Source organism: Cyprinodon tularosa, unplaced genomic scaffold, assembly GCF_016077235.1.
Source record: "Cyprinodon tularosa strain WSP-4 unplaced genomic scaffold, ASM1607723v1 ctg74, whole genome shotgun sequence".
Lineage (NCBI taxonomy): Eukaryota > Metazoa > Chordata > Actinopteri > Cyprinodontiformes > Cyprinodontidae > Cyprinodon > Cyprinodon tularosa.
In genome coordinates this window covers 1,770,535-1,791,154 of record NW_024039496.1, presented here as the reverse complement: position 1 = coordinate 1,791,154, position 20,620 = coordinate 1,770,535, and the positions used below count along the sequence as shown (strand labels likewise).

The following is a 20,620-nucleotide window of genomic DNA, read 5'->3' as shown; positions in this document are numbered from 1 at the left end:
CCTTATTATGTTCACAGTGTTTGTGTAGATTAATTTTCACACTCTTGTTTGTTAGTATGTAATGTGAGATCTAAGGCTTAGATCATGGCCCTTTAATGTTTTTTCACATATCCAGTCAGCTTTCCATCCTGTTTGCCAGGCCCTAGGAGGAGATGGATCATTGAAGAGGGCCACTCGGCGTTGGCTCCACAGTGCATGGATATGACGTGGAGGAACTGAGTCTCGGCTGGGGGGGAGGCCGGAGCCATGACAGGTATTGCCCCCCCGCCCCCGGACTTCCTTGGCTATTTATAAAACCGTAAGTCCAGTGTCCGGCCAAAAATAAAGACAGAGGCCATTTTTATCCGTAACTATGACAGTGGGAGACAAATTATGACTCTCAACAGTTTCTGAATACAAACACACAGGAAACTGAAACATAACCAAGCATCAATAGAGCTAAAAGTTAAAATGTTCTCACAAGACGATGAAGCCATCTATGTATAAAGGCCAAGCTGCAGAGATCCCTGTTTAGGAAGTTTAGCGAGGGACCAGTATTCCCCTCAGGATCATCTGACCTGTCGCTGCAAATGGCACTCTTGCTCAAACGCACCACTTTCCTTTTTTTCTCACCCTGTCCTCACCCTTCTCTAGCTAATCCTTTGCTCCATTGTCAGTACTCTGCGTGTATCTCTTTTTCCCAAATCAACAAGGTTATTTGTTTTTCCACCGGCTCCAAGCATAGTGCCAGGTGAAAGCATCTGCTGGCACGATAAAGAAAGTGGCTGGTGTGCGACCACAATCCCCACCCCTACCCACCCACTCTCCTCTGGCCCGGCAAACCTTGAAGCAAGCACTCGGACTGGAGTTTCAAACAAAGTGCCCCCCTCATTCATTATACATGCAACTGCACTGAAAATCTTCTCCAACGCCATCTCTTCTCTCTCTTTCATTTTCTCTCTCTCCATCTTTTTTCACTCTGTTCTCGCCTCGTCCCTCTTCGTTTTCTATCTTTTTTCTCTCAGACAGAGCATCCATAAAGTATGAATAAAATTAATGACATCACGAGCTGCACTTTGGAAGAGCCACTGTAAGGAAAAGCCATACATCAAGGGGCAGAGGGAGTCAAGCAAAAGTAAAAAAAAAAGGAAAGTTTTTAGAAAAAGAAGAAGAAAAAGAAACAGGAGTGGGCGGTAGGCGTCGCTTCGCTCTTTCCCACCCTCAGGGTACTTTCATATTGCTGTATGCTATTGTGCTTATTAAGTTTCAATTCTAATATGCTTTTGTTGAAGTTTAAATACCATTCATCTTTTAATCATTTTTTATTTCATCTTGCTCACTTTTTTTCCTTTGATTCTTTGCCTCTCTCTGTTTGGTAAGCTTAGTGATGTATGTGGTCTCAACTGCCCTACGCAGCACATCATTACATAGGCTGGCCTTTGGCTTGAGAATTTCACAGATGACAGTGGAAAGGAACAGTTTTGTGGACTTTGGCCGTATCCTGTCTGCTTAAACTGCATACTCTGAGCTCTGAGTATGAGTTGTTGCATATTGTTTTTTTTTCTTCCCTGAAATGGTGTGAACAGATTTATAACAGTGAAGATCCCTTGGAGAACAATGGTAAATTTCCTGATATGATTGCCAAGATGTCTAAAAAAGATAAATATTTTTAAATCTTTCTTGGAGCACAAAGAACCTACGTCCAAACCTGCGCTCATGGCCCGTGGAAAATTCTGTGCCGTATTGTTTTATGACAAAAGAAAGATTCACAGCAAAGAATGACTTAGTAAATTCCCTGTGAATTCAGCATGATCACAAGAGCTTCTAAAAATACTCTGTATTCCAACTCAAAGCTTGCATGCAGCACATGGAGCAGTGGCAGCAGAAGTAGAACCGCGAATTGTGGCAGCCGCCCGAGCGGGGCGTCAGATGGATGTGAGCCTGTGTGAGGCCAGGACACAGAGCTACCTCTGTGAGTCTCACCGGACTCTTCCAGAATGACTCGGCTATGTTGCAGTTGTGACAAAGACAAATTACAGTCGTTGGAAGACGTTCTACTTTTTTTTTTTTCCCAACCTCCTTACTTGCTCTCTCTCTCTATGTATCTGCAGCTCTTTTAATTTTGTTGCTACTGGATCTTTTCCAAATGTGTCCCACACCAAAAGGGGTAAAAATATCTTAGGTGTACAATTTTGGCCCTTTAATATTTACAGATCCGATACAGTTCTTTAAAATAGAGCATACTCTCTTTATCTTCTCACACATTAATTACATTACTGAAAATCATTTTGCTTCTTAAACATCTGGATTAGTCAAAGAAACCCCCCCACTAATATTAACTCTTTAATGCTGCTTACTAAATTTCCAGTGCGTACAGCTCTGGCCTTCCGCAATCTGCTGCTGTGCACAGGAGGTCAGCTGGCTACTTTTTCCTCTCTTTTAAGAGAGATTAATTTGTTTGTCTCACATTGTTTTCTGACAAAAAAAAAAAAAAAAAGCAAAAGATCACTGCTTTCAACACAAGAGGTAAGTATTGTTGTTTTTCCTAACTTAAAAAAAGACAAAACGTATTAGTTATTTTTTTATATTTTATACAAAGTAATGTTAATTTATTTTAACACATTGTTTTATATATATATATATATATATATGTGTGTGTGTGTATATATAGGGAAATATGCTTTACTACTTTAATACGTTGATTTGAACAGGGTAGTGTCTTCACTACTTGTTGAAATTATTATTACATTTATAAAAACAAAATTTAGGTTTCTCCTAAATGCCTTATAATCCTTAAAAAATAAATAAATACAAGAATTGGCTTGTCAGAGCTCAAGGAAAACTATTACAAACTGATATCAGGTTGAAATAGTCTTATCAGTTTCTTTGTTAAAATTTGTTCCTAACAAAAAAAACTAGAATTCCAGAGCTTAGGAACCATATGAGCTACTTTATAAACACTTCCATTCTTATTTATATTTTACTTTATCAATTGAATATTGATAGAGGCTTTCATTTCGATGTGTTTAGACAAAGAAACCCTACCGCTACTCCACTCTAAATATTTCTCCTTAACTTATCATTCACTCCCCCAGACTTTTTGCCTCCCAAGATTCTCACTGTCCAAATATTTCAGAGAGCTGGCCTCAAGTATGGTGAGGTGTCTCGAGCTTCTCGTTAGGTGGGCTGCAGCTGACGATATGATTGTGTGGTCAGCACTGCCGAGCACAGACCACCCAGCAGGCAGCTGCTGTAATAATGACCAACGGTGCAGGAAGGAAACAGGAAACAGGATGAAGAAGGCAGGACATCCTGTTCATCAGGGTGCTAAGGATGACATCATGAAATCATCACTCTTTCAAGAGGTGCACCTGAACGGAGGCTGAGACTTTTGTCGCTCAGTTCCTAACTATCCTCAAACGTCTCTGTTTGTCTCTTTTCATCAGCATCAGTCTTCTCAGTCTGCCTTATCAGGGCCTTGCATTGACACCGTTTTCCAGACTGCTCCATCATCCCAGACATCAAATCATTTTCTGTTCAGCATAAGAAGAAAGGAGAGAAGGAAAAAACAACAACAACAGGATTTTGATTTGAATATACACCAACAACCTCACAAAACTAAGACAGAAAAAGCACAAACATTGTGATACACAAACGTACTGAGACAAGGTGCAGAGTCGAACACGGGCTGGCGCAGACACACATATAAACATAGAGACAGACAAACACACAAAACGCAGAACAGCAACCACAAAGCACAGCACATCTAGAAGTCTACTTTATGCAGAAATATTCTAAAGTGTGTTTTACAATACAATTAAACATCAAAGGCTGATATATTCCTCTGTGATCTTTAACACCCCAGCGAACACCCCCCCATATCCCCACCCCATCCATCCGCTTACAACATACAGAGAAAGTTGGAGAATGTCACTCCTAATTACTAGATAGGGACAGAAGAATGCTTTGCATTATTATGCAAAAACCAGGACATATTCAAATGTGTGCATTCAACACATCCAAGGACTGACTTGTTTATATTACTGACACTTTTCGTAAGTTATTTTTTTTGTGTGAAGTGATTTCAAACTCCTAGGAAGATATGACGACTGTAAGGCAAAGATCCGTTTAAAGAAAGAATTCCAACAAGCACCCCAGTTGGGACAACGGAAGAAAAGTAGTTTGAAAATGACAAAAAAAAAATACTTAATACTTAATAATACAAACTTAAGTGGTGCCCTAAACTTTTCTGTGCTTTTCTGTGCAAAAAAAGTAAATAAATCAAATAGAAGAAGATACATTTCTTAAGAAATTAAAGAGGAGGAAAAAAAACAAGACGCAAATATTTGAGGTATAAGACATTAACATTCTTCTGCTCACAAATAGATATGCAGAAGAAATAAACCTTTGTGAAAAATAAACCTCATGAAAAATAAACTTTGAATAAATTACAGTGTTTCACATACAAAATAACATTAATCTATCTATCTATCTATCTATCTATCTATCTATCTATCTATCTATCTATCTATCTATGGAGAAAGATAAAGAGATAAAGTACACAAAGACGATTTTAAGTTGTTTGAAGATATTTTTCTCATGATCCAAAGTAAATAGAATTCTCCACAATTGACTCTTATATTACCTTTTCATTTGAGCCAAAGGGCATGAAGTCCAATTACAGCTCCTCAATATCTGCCTCTAGATCTTGCCAGCCGGCAATCTGCAAATGAATGTTTAACTGTGCAAACTGTGCAAACTCCTTCCAAAATATTTGAAACCATTACTGGAAAAAAAAAAAAAAACTTAAAAGCATAGCAAAAAGGGGCTATTAAACTATTTGCTTTAACATAAATACATTTGATGTTTTCATTAAGAATGTTTTCACAAATCTGGTTTTCCATGATGAGGGAATCTGAACTGAGCCTTTTGTGTCATATTGAATATCTCTGCTCAGAGCAGCATAAACAGTAGTACTTCTGCTAAAGATGGCAAACATTTCACAGCTTTCAGAAGTTTAATTTCTCTTGATATTTTACATTTAGGGCTAACAAATTGGATAAATTGACTTAAGATCTGTCGATTCATTGCAGACTTTGCCTAAGTTCTATTAAGACACATGGCAAAACCTCACAAAACCCTCGAGCATGGAATACAGTGTCCTTTCCCCTCACTTAACTAAGCTCTACTGAGCCCCTGGTGTACAGCAAAGTGCCCTGACAATCGGCTCAATGCCCTGGCCAATCAGAGGGACACATGACCTTCTAATCCTCCTCTGTGAGAAGGGTAAGAGTGTGTTGTCATTGTTGGTTTTGTGAATCGGTGTCCAAAATCCCAAATGATTTGTCAAGAGGTGGTAGGACTTAGGCAAAACAGGAGAAGCAACTGCAGCGGGGGCCAGATAGTGTGGATGTCAGTGCATGCTCAGATGCAAAAAAGGGTGAGTGCGCCTGTTTGTGTCTATGTGTGTTTAAGGGAAGGACAGAGAGGGAACCTGGTTTCGCCTTTGCACTTGTGTGTGTGTTGTTCGCTGCAGACATGTGTCTGTGTGTTAAGGGTCTCTAAGATTACAGAGCTTGGATGCCAGGAGTCCTCTGTGTGTAATCGCAGGTCCACATGCGAGTGCTCACCTTCCTTTGAGCGGATTAACCTAACGCTAAATCCCAAGAGAGCAACAGGCCAGAGAGGCCACACAGAACAGCTTCATTGACAGCGGTCAAGGAAGGCCACGTGTCAGATCTTTCTTAAGATCTAATAAATCTCTAATAAAAATTGGGAACAATTACAAACTTCGCTGATGCGACATAAAAAGCATTTATCCTTTAAAAATTGTGCCTTGGAATTCAGAATACTTTATATAGAGAGTATCTAATCTATTTTTTAATAAACAGCAAGACGCAACCATGCACTGACTGAAGGTATGTAGTTCGCATTAGAGAGGCAAACAAACGGCACCGACATCCCGGGAAATTCAGCAACTTCAAATATTAAATTCTTAAAAGTCATTTTATTTTACATTTTAAAGTTTGTCAGATTGAGTAAAAATTGCTAACTCACTAAAAAAAAATATATTTTTTTTTTTTCAAAAAGTGTAGCTTGAGGCTTTTATCTCTATGACTAAATCATTTTTTTTTGTTAAAAATAATATGAAATTCCACCAGTAATTAATCACAAAGTTCAAACATAAGAAAATATACTAAATATACAAAAGTTTTTCAACAATCCACGATTTACCATTAACGCATCTCCTTTGTGTATCATGCCTGCATACTTCTAAAAATGAAGCAAGCCATCAAGGGAGATTTGATTCAACTCCGAGGCTTCAACCTGTGAAAGTTGCTGCAAGTTAATTATATTTTCCTTATTAATCCTCTCAGTGCAACAGGTTCAGTTGTGCCAAAGGAGAGTCAAATGTGCTCACCTTGTAAATATATTTCACACTCCTTGTAGTGCCAACAGTAAGTTAGTCTCAAACACAAAGTCACAGAGAAGAAATTGTCAGCTCAGCCTGAACACCACTAACACCCTACCAAAGGACTGATTTACAAAACTGTTCTCTTTAAATAATAAAATAAATAAATTAACACCAGAATTAGTATACAAATTGTGTTCTGTTGAATTTCGAGAATCATATTTCCTAAGTAAAAATGTTTAAGGAACATTTATGTTGGATGTAAAACTTTTAATGCATGATAAGGGATTGTGGTGACCTCAGTTGGCATGCTTACTATCTAAAAATGTAAATCGAAGGTAAAAGTACTGCAATAATGAAATTTTGGTTATTTAAAGATTATATATATATATATATATATATATATATATATATATATATATATATATATATATATATACACATACATAAATAGATCTACAGACAAAGACTTGCAGTTGCATGTAATATTTATATTTTTATATTTACTGGGGCACTTTTTTTAGTTTCTGTGCTGAAAGCTGGACAAGGTCACCCAAACATTAACACCAGCAAATACCAGAGCCTCAGTTTGACTCCTTTTAGCGGACAATAAGGGGCTATTTGATGTCACCTTGTAATGATAGTAGAGTTGACACCGGCGGAGGTCACAACAAATCGATACGCGCAGTTAGAGCACTTTGTTGAGGACCAGCGCGCCTCTAAACTGAGCCGCTAAGTTTCCCTTAGAATAATAATTAAAAAAAACTAGATTTAAATCACGCTGCGTTTTTTGTCCGAGTTGATGCCAAGTGTAAAGGCGGCGTGTACTTACTTTTGTTTGCAATGAAATCTTCTCCGGGCTGATGAGAGAGAAACAACAAGCGCGTCCGCCGGTTGTTTGGCCCGGCTGTTTGACAGGAAGAGTGAAGCCGCTGCCTGCTGAGGGGGACGGAGCTCTCAGAGACGCACTTAAAATCCAGGAGCGCAACTTAGCAGAAGACGGAGCCGGGTAAGAAAAAAAAGTAACATACAGTACGTGGTAGGAGTCTGTATAATATCAGACCAAACTACTCTCTCTCTCCCCTCTCTCTCTCTCTCTCCCCCTCCCTCTGTGAACGGACAGAGCCTCTCTGGAGGCGTTGAGGACGCTTCTTCTATTCCCTCCTAGAGCTGCCGGTGAGCGGAGCGGGACTCTGGGCTGGAGCTGGAGGCTGGTGCTGCTGAAACACAGGATATCTATTGGTGTAGAGAGCGCCGTTTCTGTCGCTACCCGACAAACCTCGTCCGAAACCTTTACTCTTTCTCCTTACGAGGAGCAATAATCACTTTTCCCCCCTCTCTCCTTTTTTTTGACTCCTGAAAGGGGGCGGTCTCACATTTCCCAACTCTACTTTAATGAACGAGGCATGGTCTCTTAATACTTTATTATCACGGCAGTCCCGATAGGGTGGACACACAATTAACTGCTCTGTGAGGACCACTAGAGGAAGATGATGGGCTGGTGTCTAGTTAAACTAATGGACCAATTGAGAGCAGCCTACTTTAAAATAGCCGCTGAAGTTGTTGAGCCAATTGTGGGAAAATAAGTGTTGTTTTTATTCCCCCCCCCCCCCCCCCCCCGTCCCCCCCCCCCCACATCACACATTAAACATAATCTGTCTAACAGCGAGGAAAGAGAAAATGCTGTTTTTATGCATGAATTTTGGAGGATAGTTGTTGCTGAATTGTTTAAAAGTTAGGAAAACATATCAGTTTGTAAATTTGATAATTAGTTTATTCAGTAATTTTAATATTTCAAATCTGCAGACAACACTTAGTTAAGACAAAAAAAAAAACTTTTCATGTTTTATTTCATTCACTGTGCACTATAAAATTAGTTTTGAACGGTTTGAATCTTATGAAAATTTACTTAAACCTTTACCAAGCTTGTTTGTTTGTATTATGTTTGCGTTTATTATGTTTCCTTCACATCCTCAACTTTTTTATCTGGTAGAAGTGTTGATATAGTCAAATGTTCTGTTGTCCACTACAGGATATATATGTACATTTGTTATTAATCTACAATGACTGATTAAATCAACTTAATAAAGGCTAACAATGCCGTTTTTTGTGTACTGGAATTGTAACTTAAATTTCTGTGTGGCTTTAACTAGTTCATTGACACTAATTATGCCAAAGCTAGCAGCCAATGAACATTTGCATTTACATTCCTCCCTGTCAGAACAGATTTTAAACTTTATAAAGTTTAATGACTGCTTCTAATGCAACGAACAGGCTGTTAATGTTAATTAACAGCAAATTTCAAAAGTTCTTTTTTATGCGAGAAAAGGATCATGTCCTATCTTGCAAGAATAATAAACTTAGGTTTCAATACCCCCAAATTAGTGATTACAATCTCCCAAAGAAAAACTATGCACATTGTTACCCATTGTTACTGGTTAAATTCTAAAAGCTTGTGTTGCAGGAAAGATACATACATTTTACAGGGACCTCACATGCAAAGATAAGTAATAAACTGGACTATTTACCATCATTTCAATGTATTTTTCTTTCAAAAAATGTATTCAACATATGTACACTCTGTTTTATACAAAGTATAAAACATAAGATCTGCCATTCCATCTTGAGTACAATCATTTTCTTTGGTTGGTAAGTGTCTCCAACCGCTGCCTGTATTCTCAGACCCTCTCCCCATCTCTCCTAGGTGTAGCTATCTCATGTAGATAAGCATTGACACCAGACAGCAAGCATTGGGGAAAATACCAGCTCTCTCAGCGAAATGATCTACAAACATCCACTGCATTAGGGTCAATTAGAAGAGTAAGTTTGCCACTTGCGATAGGACAGAGAGCTGTGACTTTTAACTTGTTAAATTCCTAATGTTATTGTATAGTTTTATTATTCTCATATGTGTAGCATAAAGGCTGCCCTTAGCAACTGCCTTCTTTAGGTTCACAAGGATAAAATGAGAGAAGACAATAAAAAAATTACCTCCTTTTCCTGGCTGAGACTCATTTTTGTTTACTTTCACAAATATGAATTCTAAATCCAAACTGTAATATAATCTTATTTAATCCACTTTTGATTAGTATACAACATACTTTGGTTTTCATAAGTTACAAGGCAAAACAAAAATATATGTCTTCTGGTTCAGTTTTTCTGTTTAGAGTTGACTAGTCTCTGTATTTTATAGATGTTGAACTGGAGCTGACCCAATGCATTCCAGATTGAGTTTAGCCTTGAAGAGTAGGTCAAATAATATTCTGCACAATGCCCACATAGTCAAAATCAGAATAACCATTGCTCCAATTTTATGGTTGCTGGATCAGTGTCTACTGTCTCTTTAGAAATATATATTTGTTTTACTCTAATACACAGTCGTGCCTCACTTGTGTTTGAAGCTGTACTTTGTTGTATCAATATAGAGCCTGAAATCGAAACCAAACCATGAAATTCTCACTTATGAGCTTAATGCATACAATATGAGCCCCTACTCTTTGCCTTTCTGTAAGGTATGAAGTTCAATCTCGTTGCCTAGGTAAAGACTGTAAGAAATGGGGGGAACATGGGTTGATAAATAAATCAAGCTTGCTAATCTGTTTGACAGGCGGACATTACAGCATGTAACCGAAGCCACTGGTGTCTGATGACTCTGCATGCCACCTTCACATCACCTGACCCTTAAATCTTTAATAGCATTTCCTCTGGTCTCCGGTCCTCTATGATAATCGATAACGTAGTCTGTTAGACACCCTGGGTTCATGATGTGAACCTAGCAGATATCAATACTACTACATATGAGCATGTCAAACAATGAATAAACAGTTTTTTACAGCCTCTGCAGACACTCTTTGTACGTCAGCTTCTGCATAGACTCAGTAAAGGACATGTTGACGTGTATGGGTGTTTTCCGGTGCTATACCACATTCAGCGTTCCTTCGTCTTCTGTCTTACTTCGCCTCGCTGTCTGCCAGCAGCTCATTGGAGAGGTTCCTTCTGCATCGCAATGCTTTAGGTTGTCATTTAACGGCACCTGGAAAGAGAAACAAAGTAGAGAAACATGATGATAGGAAGTATGAAACTGCCTTTGTATTGGTGTACATATACTTATATAGAGTGAGTAAAAATCTTTTTCTATTTTGCAATATCTAAGTGTATTTGGGTTTGTGTGTGTAGAAAGACATAATATGGGTGTCTGTGTGTGGAAGTGTTTGCTTAATGACTACATGCAGACATGTGAATGAATTGGAGGCTGTGAATTGAATACATTTGAATGGTTAAAAATCATTAAACAATGTAAGCTTTAGCTCCTGCATATTCATATAAGGGTGCCTGACTTTAAATCTATAATAAAGACATAGCCCTTTCTTATTCAGTGCTCTCACACTTAATGCAAAGCAGGAAAGACTTACTGCATATTTTGCAGATGTTCTGCATTAAGCTACATGGATAAGGGAAATTAAGAAGTTGTGAGACAGTAACTGACTGAAAAACATGTTAAATATTATTGATATAAGTTTTTCAAGTGAGATGCTCTCGTTGTAAACGATGAATATCTAACTTTAACTTGACACAGCATAAATTCAAATTAGCTGGAAGTTTAAGGCCTCCCCAAGATGAGTCACAATCAGATCCTGCCTTTAATGTTTTAAAGCCACTCCAATCTCAACATAATCATTATGGTTTATGGAAATAATTATTTGCTGAAAAATGTACCAATTTTCACATTGACATTGAATGGTTATTTACAGAGAGGTTAATAATTATCTACATTGGAGATTAAGGATACGAGCATTCCATCATTATTGATTTTTTTTTATAAACATGTATTAATAAAGGACATTCAGAGCATTTCTGAGTGGAGTAAAAGTCTAAAGCGGTACCGCAGTGCACAATTAAGTCTAAGTGAACGGTTTTTATACATTTTAATAGTACCTTACCTTTTATTCAGGTACATAGTGTAATGGGGAAACTTTACATGTTCATTTGCCAGTAAGTGTTTCACAGAGGCATGTCAATGGTAGGGCACAGCATCCTTGCTCTTTTTCACATGTCAATAATTATTGGCATGCATGTAAATAACCACCCAATGCAAGCATGAAAACAACTTGCAGGTTCCTGAAATGCCCCTTGCATAAACCTCAATAAAATTTTTGAGATGATGGTTTTTAAATGTTTGCTCAGGTTCTGGCTCCTCCCAGACTAGCTGTTAGCTTATTTGAGTCTACTATAGGTAACTCTTTAACAATTCTTGAACTTTCTCTTTCAAACTATATTTATTAGAACATAAAGAATGAAATGCTTAGTTTTTTTTCCACTTGAAACTTTTTTGTCCCAATTCATCCTTCTCTCCTACTCCTGTAAGACTGAGTTAACATACAGAGGAGGGTGTTTGAGTGTGTGCTCAAGTGTAAGCTTTACAGTCACATCAAGAGCCCAGTGGGGAAAATAAAATTTGTTTTACAGTTTGCCAACACAATTATGCAATTACAATATGTCATAGTGTGCACGCACTTGTTGGGCTGACGGCTAAATGTAGTTTACTGTGGGGTTTGGCATGTAGAGAGAACAGGGGAAACTGCAACTGGATGTTAAGTCAAACACATAAGTGTGGTTTGCCAATATTGATCTTGCCTGGATTGTTTCTTAATCCTCTCCTGGCAGTCACTTTATAGCATGTGTCACACAGACAGGCTCTGACACACGCGCACACTCACTCAAATGCAGAATGGTTCATCTTAAAATGTGTGTTTTTTTGGTAATAGACAGAGAGAAAAGGAGAGAGGGAAAGGAATGCCTCTCTTCAAGCAAAATATAAACACAAACACATTTCCAGGGCAAACAGGAACAGCCCGGGCTCAGTGCAATCTGTTGTCGATCACGCTCACGTGAAAATACAATCTGCCTGTCACAGTCGATGATGTTGTCAAGCACTCTGCCTCACCGCTCCTGAGAATTAGCCGACTATTACAGAGACACTGGGAGATGAACGGAGTATTTGTTGTATCTTGGATATGTCTGAGGATGCTCCCATCTTTACTTGGTATTTACGGGTTTCAGTCGCTGCTTCATGTGCTTGTTTCCCTAATGAATTTAAGAGACGTTTGGTGTTTTGACAGTAGATTGATGCTACATGACATGACGACCAAAGCCTTCATGGAGCGGACAAAAAGACCTGCAGGCCATTTCAACTCACAGGCTCAGCTGGGGAGCTATAGATTTCCCTTTTGCACATGGGTTTGTATATTGTTTTGTGTTTTCTGTCTTGTTGATAAGAGTTCTGCGTGTCTGAGGGGCATGAGGAGTGTCAGTATTTTTGGAGACATGTATCACAATGTTAAGCTTATTATTCTGTCTAAAAGTTGGTGCAGAGAAATGCAATTTCTATTCTTAAAATTTTATTTTTGTTTTTTTTTAAATATATGATTAGTTGTTCAATTTTTTTTATTTAATGGAATAATTTTCTAGTGTTTTATATACCGGTATGTGAAATACCTTTAATATAGTTAAGTTGATTTACTTTGCTTTAATGCATACACTTTCATTCATTGTGTTGAATTTCAAATATACATTTGGGTCCAACCCAAACATCTGAAGAAACATCCCTTTTTCAAAGTCATGTCACATTGCAGAAGAGAGAGTTCAATTTCTCTGCTCTCTTGGATATTGTTGACCTCCTAAAACCTTGTGAGTTTATGCTTCTTGTTAATCAGAAAACAAAGCTCAGAGAGAGCAATATCACCAGTAATAACACTGCTTGTAGTTTTACTATTGTACATATAAAAAAGAAAAGTCAAGGTGTTAAAATCTATTCTTATACCTTTAAATCATAAATGCGTATATTTGTGGTATAATGATTTTATTTGCATAAACTAAAGAAAATATCGTTCATTAGATGTGACTTTTTTTTTTTATTCAAATTATCTATGAAGGTCATGTTTGTAAGTGATTCTTCTTTTCAAATTAAGCAAATATTCAGAATGGCATTTTTTTCTACCATGAGATAATTTGCCAACCAAACCTGTTTTGATAAAAGTAGCAAATCACATGGCCAACAAATATAAATAATTGTTCTGATAATTCCAGGAAAGATAACACTACCAGAATTTTATGCATTTTCATAGATAGCTTATCTACAGTAAATATCCCTCTTGTTGTTTAGATCCTGGAACAAAGACTGTGTTAAACCTAAACAAATGGCAACTCATTCAGTTTTGAAGTGCCTGCTGTATGGAATATTGTCTTCCTGTAATAGTTCTACATTCAGCTGCATGACAGATATGGTTGCTTGTATGATTCTTTATTAATAAGGATGTAGCTCCCATATAGTACACCCCATGCTTTTCCATGTTTTAGATATAACCACAAAGAGGAATTTGTCATCCTTATAAGGAGAAGTAAATTAGGCCTCATTCAGCCTGCCCACCACCAGTACACAACATTTGGAGGAAGGGACAAGTCTGCATCATGTCAGGTTTCATATAATTTAAGAAAAATCTTGTCAACTGTCTGGCTTCTCATTGAAAGGATTTAAAATCAAATGAAAAGTATGTCAGAAACGTCAGCTGTCTCAAATCTGTTGCTATTTTAAACTTGCCAGTACTTACATAGCAAATAACAAGAACAGATACACTAATTAAGATCAATTTATATAATTTTTGAATCACCTAGATAGTATAAAAATGATATCATAATTGGATGTATGTCATCAAAACCATAAAATGTCAAGACAAACGAAATACTTCCAAGTGATGGCAGATCATGTGTGGAGTTCAAGTAAAAATCTGAGTGTAATAACAACAAAGTCAGGAGGACTCCAAAACTGCAATGGCCACAGGGCAGACCCTCTCTGTGACACGTGGAATTTGCATGTGGTGCATTTAACAAACAGTGTTCTGTCTGTACACCTTTTCTGCATTATGGATGAATCACAAGCTCAGCAACAAGCTCTGCTTTTTGTTGCACTCTGGGCTCTGGTTACAACATCAGCTCAGCTCTTCAGTCCTGTGACCATGCAAACAGGCTCAGATGAAGCTCTATCAGGTAAACTGTGGATCAGACCTGTTGCTACACCACATTTTTTTACATCATATAAATCAACTATGTATAGTCACAGATGAATAAATCATCTTTATGTCACTCAAATATTATGCAATTAACCTTTTGTTTTTTATGATTTAACTAAAATGTACACTTAACATCTGGATATTGAAAGGAAAACAAAATAAGGTTGGACTTCATATTTCATTAATCATTGGCAGAGTGATTTTGTTTCTAATCAAAGCACTGTAATTTTAGATATTGCGTTAATGTGTCTACTGTTTGACAGGTGCCAGCGGTGTGCCATCTGCTTCAAATTAAACACACATTCACCCTGCAGTTAAGTCTGTGGCCTGTAGAGGAGGTCTGCACTCTTCTCAACAAAAAAATAAAATACTTCAGTATTTACATAGAGGTATTCCCTTATGCAAATTTAAATCAATGTGTTAAATTATACACAAATAGCTTTTCTAAAAATGTCCTTTAGTGGGTCCATCTAATGTTTAAACAAGGTCATTTTAAACATGGATTAAATACTTGTTGCCATTATCCTACACACAGCATTCTAATTATTTTCATTTGAATTCATTTGTCTATTATCTTTCTAATACTTGACACTAGTGTTTCTCTAACCCCTATTTCTGCTCCCAAGTCTTCTAGATGAGTAGCTGGTCTGCCATTCTTTCATTCTGTATGTATCAAGGGCTAAATACTCTTTCTGTCTCCTGCAGATTGCTTTGAGAGGATAAAAAAACCTCACATTCTGTTAATGATTTTTTCTCCGCTTTGAATGGTTGGGAAATAATTCTGTAGTTGCTACAGAGCAGGCACAGTTATTTCATTGTTCTAGCTGCCCTTTTTCTAATTGTACTTAGAAAGGGGAGATGCCAGAAGTACTTTTTTGGGTGGTTTAAGGCGTCTTAATATTTATTACAATAGTGTAAAACCTACATATTACAAAGTGTGGTGAACGTTGAAAGAGAACAGAGACTTTATTTGTGTATGTAGAAGAAGATTTACTCCCCTGAAGTTTGCTTTAGTCAGGTTTTCACATATACCAGTCACTGGCTATGTTCAATGGACCTGAATCTTTTTCCTGTGGTGCTCTGGGATTTCTCCCAAGCACTTTCTAACCCACTGACAAATGTCCATCAGACATTGGGTTTCATTGTATTTTTTAAATGTTAAAGAAATTTGGGGTTCTGCATTTCAGTTGTTGACCCTGAGTGGTATTGATTTGCTAATCCACCTACTGCATTTTATCACTGTTGAAATGGGAAGACCAAATATAACACCTAGGTGAATGCCAAGATGCATTTCCCCTAACCTGAATGTTTGCATTTTAAATTCACATGGTAAAATACATTTGCTAAAATAAGTTTTCTTCAGTTGAGCTTACTCAGTGCAAATTGACAACACATCATCCCAAGGTGCTATACAAGAAAAAGAAAACTCAGTCAAATAAGACCGATTTCATGACAACTACAAGCATGGTTTTGGTATTATATGAAATTAGGCAGCTCAGTTTATTATTCGAATGGGTTAAAAAGTTTTCCACTCAAGGAGAACCAGCAGATTGCATCGAGTCATTAACTTGCAGAATTTACGTCTACTGGATGAGAAGGTAGCTACAATCGCTTGCATTGTGTCGTTGACTTTGCACAAATCCCTCCTACTGAATATGGCTATAGCAAAAGTGGAGAGGAAAACTCCCCTTTAACCGGGGGGAAACTTCCAGCAGAATTAGGCTCAGTGTGAACGGCCTTCTGCTACGACCGACCAGGGATTTGGGAAGACAGCATACACAAACAGAACACAGAGACAATGATTTATGAGTCCTTTTTGTAAAGAAAAAGTAAGAAGCTAATAGCAGCACCGTCCCCTTTAGTGGTTTCAGTAAGGAGAAACACTGCTAAGCCTATAAGCTCCCGGCCAGTTTTCAAGTCAAATGGGTGAAAGAGAGCACAGTCAGTGGCAGAAAATGCTCAGCAAACAGCTCTAAGGAGAGAGACAGAGTTAACCACTGAGAGACACAGCCATGTTAGTCATCTGTACAATGAAAATGTAAAGTTTCTTTGGTTGCATTAAGTTTCAGTTTAACAGGTAAGAGCAGAATCTGCCCAATATTACATTCGGCCCTGATGAAATCATAAGCTGTTTGTGTGTTTTGAGAATTTAACATTACCATTGTTTGTTCAATAGCAAGTCAACAGTGTTAATAATTGTATCACCAAATGTGCGACCCACTTATTTTTCATAATACATTAGTTATTACATAAAAAGCACTTAATAAATTGCAGTAACAAGGTTATATTTCGGAACAGCTCATCTTTCATCTCATCGTTATCTGGAGAGCATTTTAATCGCCATTGATGAAAGCAGACAAAAATACAAAACCAGCAAAAATAAATCACTTGTATCTGTTTAACCTAGAAGCCTTTTCTTTTCCATGACCATTAGTTTATTTGTCAGCACTTCAGAACCCTCTCTCTTGGTGTTAAATTTAGGTTTTTTAAAGTTGTAAAAGAACATGATTTACTTTGTAAGCAAGTAGGGTAAAAATACGTTTTGTGTTCGGTTGATAAAAAAAATTTCAAGATATTTCAAAGTTTTACTCTTTCAAAGTTTTTGGTTTTATGATACTTTGGAATGTAAAATAAAATGTATTTCTAAAATCAAATGTCTTTATCTTTCACTCTTTTATCAACAATGTGTTGAAAACAAAATTAAACGTTAAACCAACTTAGAGAAGCAAAGAGATTCATAAAAATGGACAACAAACCTTAGGTCTTCAGTGTAAGCAACAAAGTCCCATGTGTGATGAATGTGATTGTTATTGTAAAACTTAATAAAACACCAGTAATATTTTGGACGTCCTAGATTGTTTGGCCTGAACTCCAAAAATGCAATTTAAAAAAAGACAGATTTCTTTTAACACAAAAACAAAGAAAAATCCTGATTAATGGTCTACCCTTTCTTCTTGTTATTCTTTATTCCAGAAATTTCCATTTTCAACTCTTTGAAACACCTATACTCACTATGACTTAGCAAATTTTCCTCCCACAGCTGTTGACCTCTGCCAGTTCCATGCACAATTAAAGATCACTTGGCGTGAATATACCGTTTCTCCCACACTCCTAACAAGCAGTCGATAATATCTCGCTGTGAAAGAAAGGAAGTGCAAAGGAATAAATGTGTCTAAATGAGGAATCCCCAGCTCATACGTGCAATTGTGAGGCTGTAGCGGCCACGGGCTTCAGTTTGTGCTACATGGTAGAGCTTGGCAGACGTGCGGCAGCGTCTAAAGCTCTTTGTGCCTTCAGGATCACCCTCAACTCATTCTTATTCATACATGATCAGAGGGGAAGCAGGCAATTGAGATTAGCTGCAGATCAAAAGAGCCGCCTAGCCGCAGCATTTGTTTTGTAGATTTAGGCGGCCCCAGCACACAAGCGCTATATGGCGGCAGTAGAGAATCATACTGTTTTCTAGCCTAAGAACTACTTAGACTGGCTAGAAGGAAAAAGAGTATCATACAAGGGGCTGTACCACTGCTGGAAATCTCCCAGAGTTAAACGCTTTTGCTTTCCATGTTGCTATCAAAACTGCTCCCATATATGCATTGGGTTCAGGTTGAGTTGTATTTTATTTGAAACTGAATGAAAGAATTAAATTCAGGAGGACTTATTCTAGTGACACAGTTATTATAACTCAAGGGCATTTGGATAAGTTTAACTCATAAAATGAGCAACTGAAAATGCAAATTATAAACAGCTCTTTTCAATACCTGCCTCTTCAAATTATTCTGTAATCAGGAAAACAAATTTGATGTAATCAGTTATAATTGAGTTACATTTGGTGGCCATACCTAATCTAAATACAAATTGATTCTCACATTGAAACACTCACACTTTACCAATAAAAATAAATCGACCACCCCCGACAGTTTTTATCTTGCCACATAAAAATAAAAACAACTTTTAAACCAGAAGCAGACTTTGAGGGCCAAATGTCAGAATGACGTGACTTTCAAAGGCGGAAAGGCAAACTGTGTGAGAGAATTTACCACCCTACAGAGAAAGAAAACAACACGTTTCCTCAGCTCTGCTGACCATCAAAGTCAGGGAATTCAGAGGCAGAAAAGCTAATATGTGGAGGCTAAGCTGTTCCTGTAAACTGGGTCAAAGTTTCTAAGGTCCTACATTTTTGGGAGTTAGTGGTTCCCCCAAAAGGAAAGCAAATTCAACAATAACATGCTGTGACTCCTACTTGTAGAGTTTCAGATTGCTTAGTTCTTTGGTGGTTCTGTTAGAGTTGACGAAATTGGTGAATTTTGGTAAAAAATAAATTAAATAAACTTTCTAGAGAATAAATACCTTTTAAAAATAACATAACTCTAAGTCAATGTTTGCTACCATGGAAAAAGGGAACATTTCAGCAAATGGCTGTTTTTCACCATCGTTGAATCTATCTGGATATTTTTTTCTATATTCATGTTGCTTGTTAAAATCTACTTTTTTTTCTGAGTAAATAGTCAAATGTTTAAACTGCTGAGCTATAAGTTATTAATGTTATAGTTTAATTTGTTCAGCATGTAATGGAACTAGTATACCACAGGGCAGTTTTTTTTTTCATAATTAGAATAACATTCAGACAAGATGGGGTTAAAAGGGAAGGAAGAGGTGTCCTGTGAAAACTCACCTGTGCCTTTTCTCTGCTTCCCCAGGAAGTCAAACCCTCCAGATCCAGCTGAGGCTGAGTTTAATTAAATGTTTAAAAACTTTAGAAAAACTTGAAAAAGTCAAAACAACAAAAAAAGATGTTTTAAAATTTAATTAAAAAAAGAGACACAAATCGATGTAAAATCAATGTCCTGCATGAATTAAAGCCAGACCAGCTGGCTTTGAAGAGAAACCCCTATTTGGGTTGTGTTTTTGCCCTCGAACTCTGCCTGGACTGAAATCTAGTCTGTTTCTTTCCGACCACACTGTGTCACTTTCCCAGTACAGTGCACCTGCCCCTATCAGTCTCACATAAATTTAGCTTCCAAAGGATCAGTGTCTCTTGTCGGCACTGGCATATGTGCCCTCCCAAGAATTCTGCAACCTTCACACTGGTAAAAAAAAGACTACCTTCATCCCTTCACAAAGTTCCTAAATTTTGAAATAAATAGGCCATACATATTTTATTACTTAAACTAAATCTCCCTCTTCCGTGTCAAAGCATTTTACAGAAGAGTTATTTGTTATAATAGATAAAAGAACTAGTTAGTTACGATCTGGGTAAACGTTAGTTTAGACATTTTGCTTGTGGTAAATATGATGAACTAAGACATTGCAGTTTCAGAGCAGGATGAAAATAAATGCTTCTGGATGTGACAAATCCTACCTCTTTCATAACTGGAGTCAGTGTACTCTACTTGAATCATAAATAAATTAGCCACTGGAAGAAATTACCGTGCATTGATAACATCTTGACAAATATCAAAATACCAGGTGCAGTGGTATACACCTATAATTTGGTAATTATAAGCCCATTTATCTGAGTATATCCATGACTAAAATCCGCCTACACTCTTGCTTTTTCTAAGAACCATAATGCTCATAAAATGTTGTTTTGTCATTACTGCCAGATAAAAATCGTGTTTCCTTCCAAAGAATAACTTTGGTTTCCCTAAGCTGCTGGTATCATGACTTTAAGCAAATTTTCCCTCTTAATGACACATTCAGCACAGTGCAAGAATCAGCAAGCTTGAATCATAACATCTTTTGTGCATATTTGTGCGGTAGCTCAAATTTTTGTGGGGGTGGCACAGAGGTAATTGTAATTTTATCAAATAATTTCCAGTCACGCTCACGTATTTTTTTGCCAAAGTCTTATATACAATGGCCCACTACATAACCTTCTTAAACAGGCAGACTGACTTAAGTGGCGAATGATGATATTAAGGAAAGATGAGCAGAATATAGATTAGTATTTTCCCAGAACATATCCAAAAGTGTTGATCTAGAAAGAGAGCAAACAAACGAGGGGCCACTGGATGATTGGTATTTACTCCTTTGACAGTAAAATATTGTTTGTATTGATCCACTTGTGTTTTGTTTCTGGGCAAGACAATAAGGTAATCTGCTTTTTAGGCCAGTTTCTATTACCATTACTACCTTTACTTGAGCAGCATACACTAGCCAA

The 20,620-nt window shown here is 37.3% G+C and overlaps 1 protein-coding gene across 19 annotated transcripts in view; it reads right to left on the bottom strand.

Annotated features, from left to right (window-relative positions):
- The window catches only part of mef2cb (myocyte enhancer factor 2cb), a 92,743-nt gene extending 73,336 nt beyond the window's left edge, over window positions 1-19,407 (bottom strand). For 6 of the 19 annotated variants that reach the window (XM_038269836.1, XM_038269841.1, XM_038269839.1 and 3 more), the window contains exons 1-2: window positions 19,133-19,407; window positions 10,314-10,424 (exon numbers count right to left, since the gene is read on the bottom strand). The gene's annotated coding sequence lies outside the window, so the exon portion shown is untranslated. Of the gene's footprint in view, window positions 1-7,223; window positions 7,717-10,313; window positions 10,425-19,132 lie in introns of those variants that run through there. The other 13 variants (XM_038269842.1, XM_038269854.1, XM_038269845.1 and 10 more) reach the window with 5 other exon arrangements.
- Window positions 19,408-20,620: the final 1,213 nt, after the last annotated feature.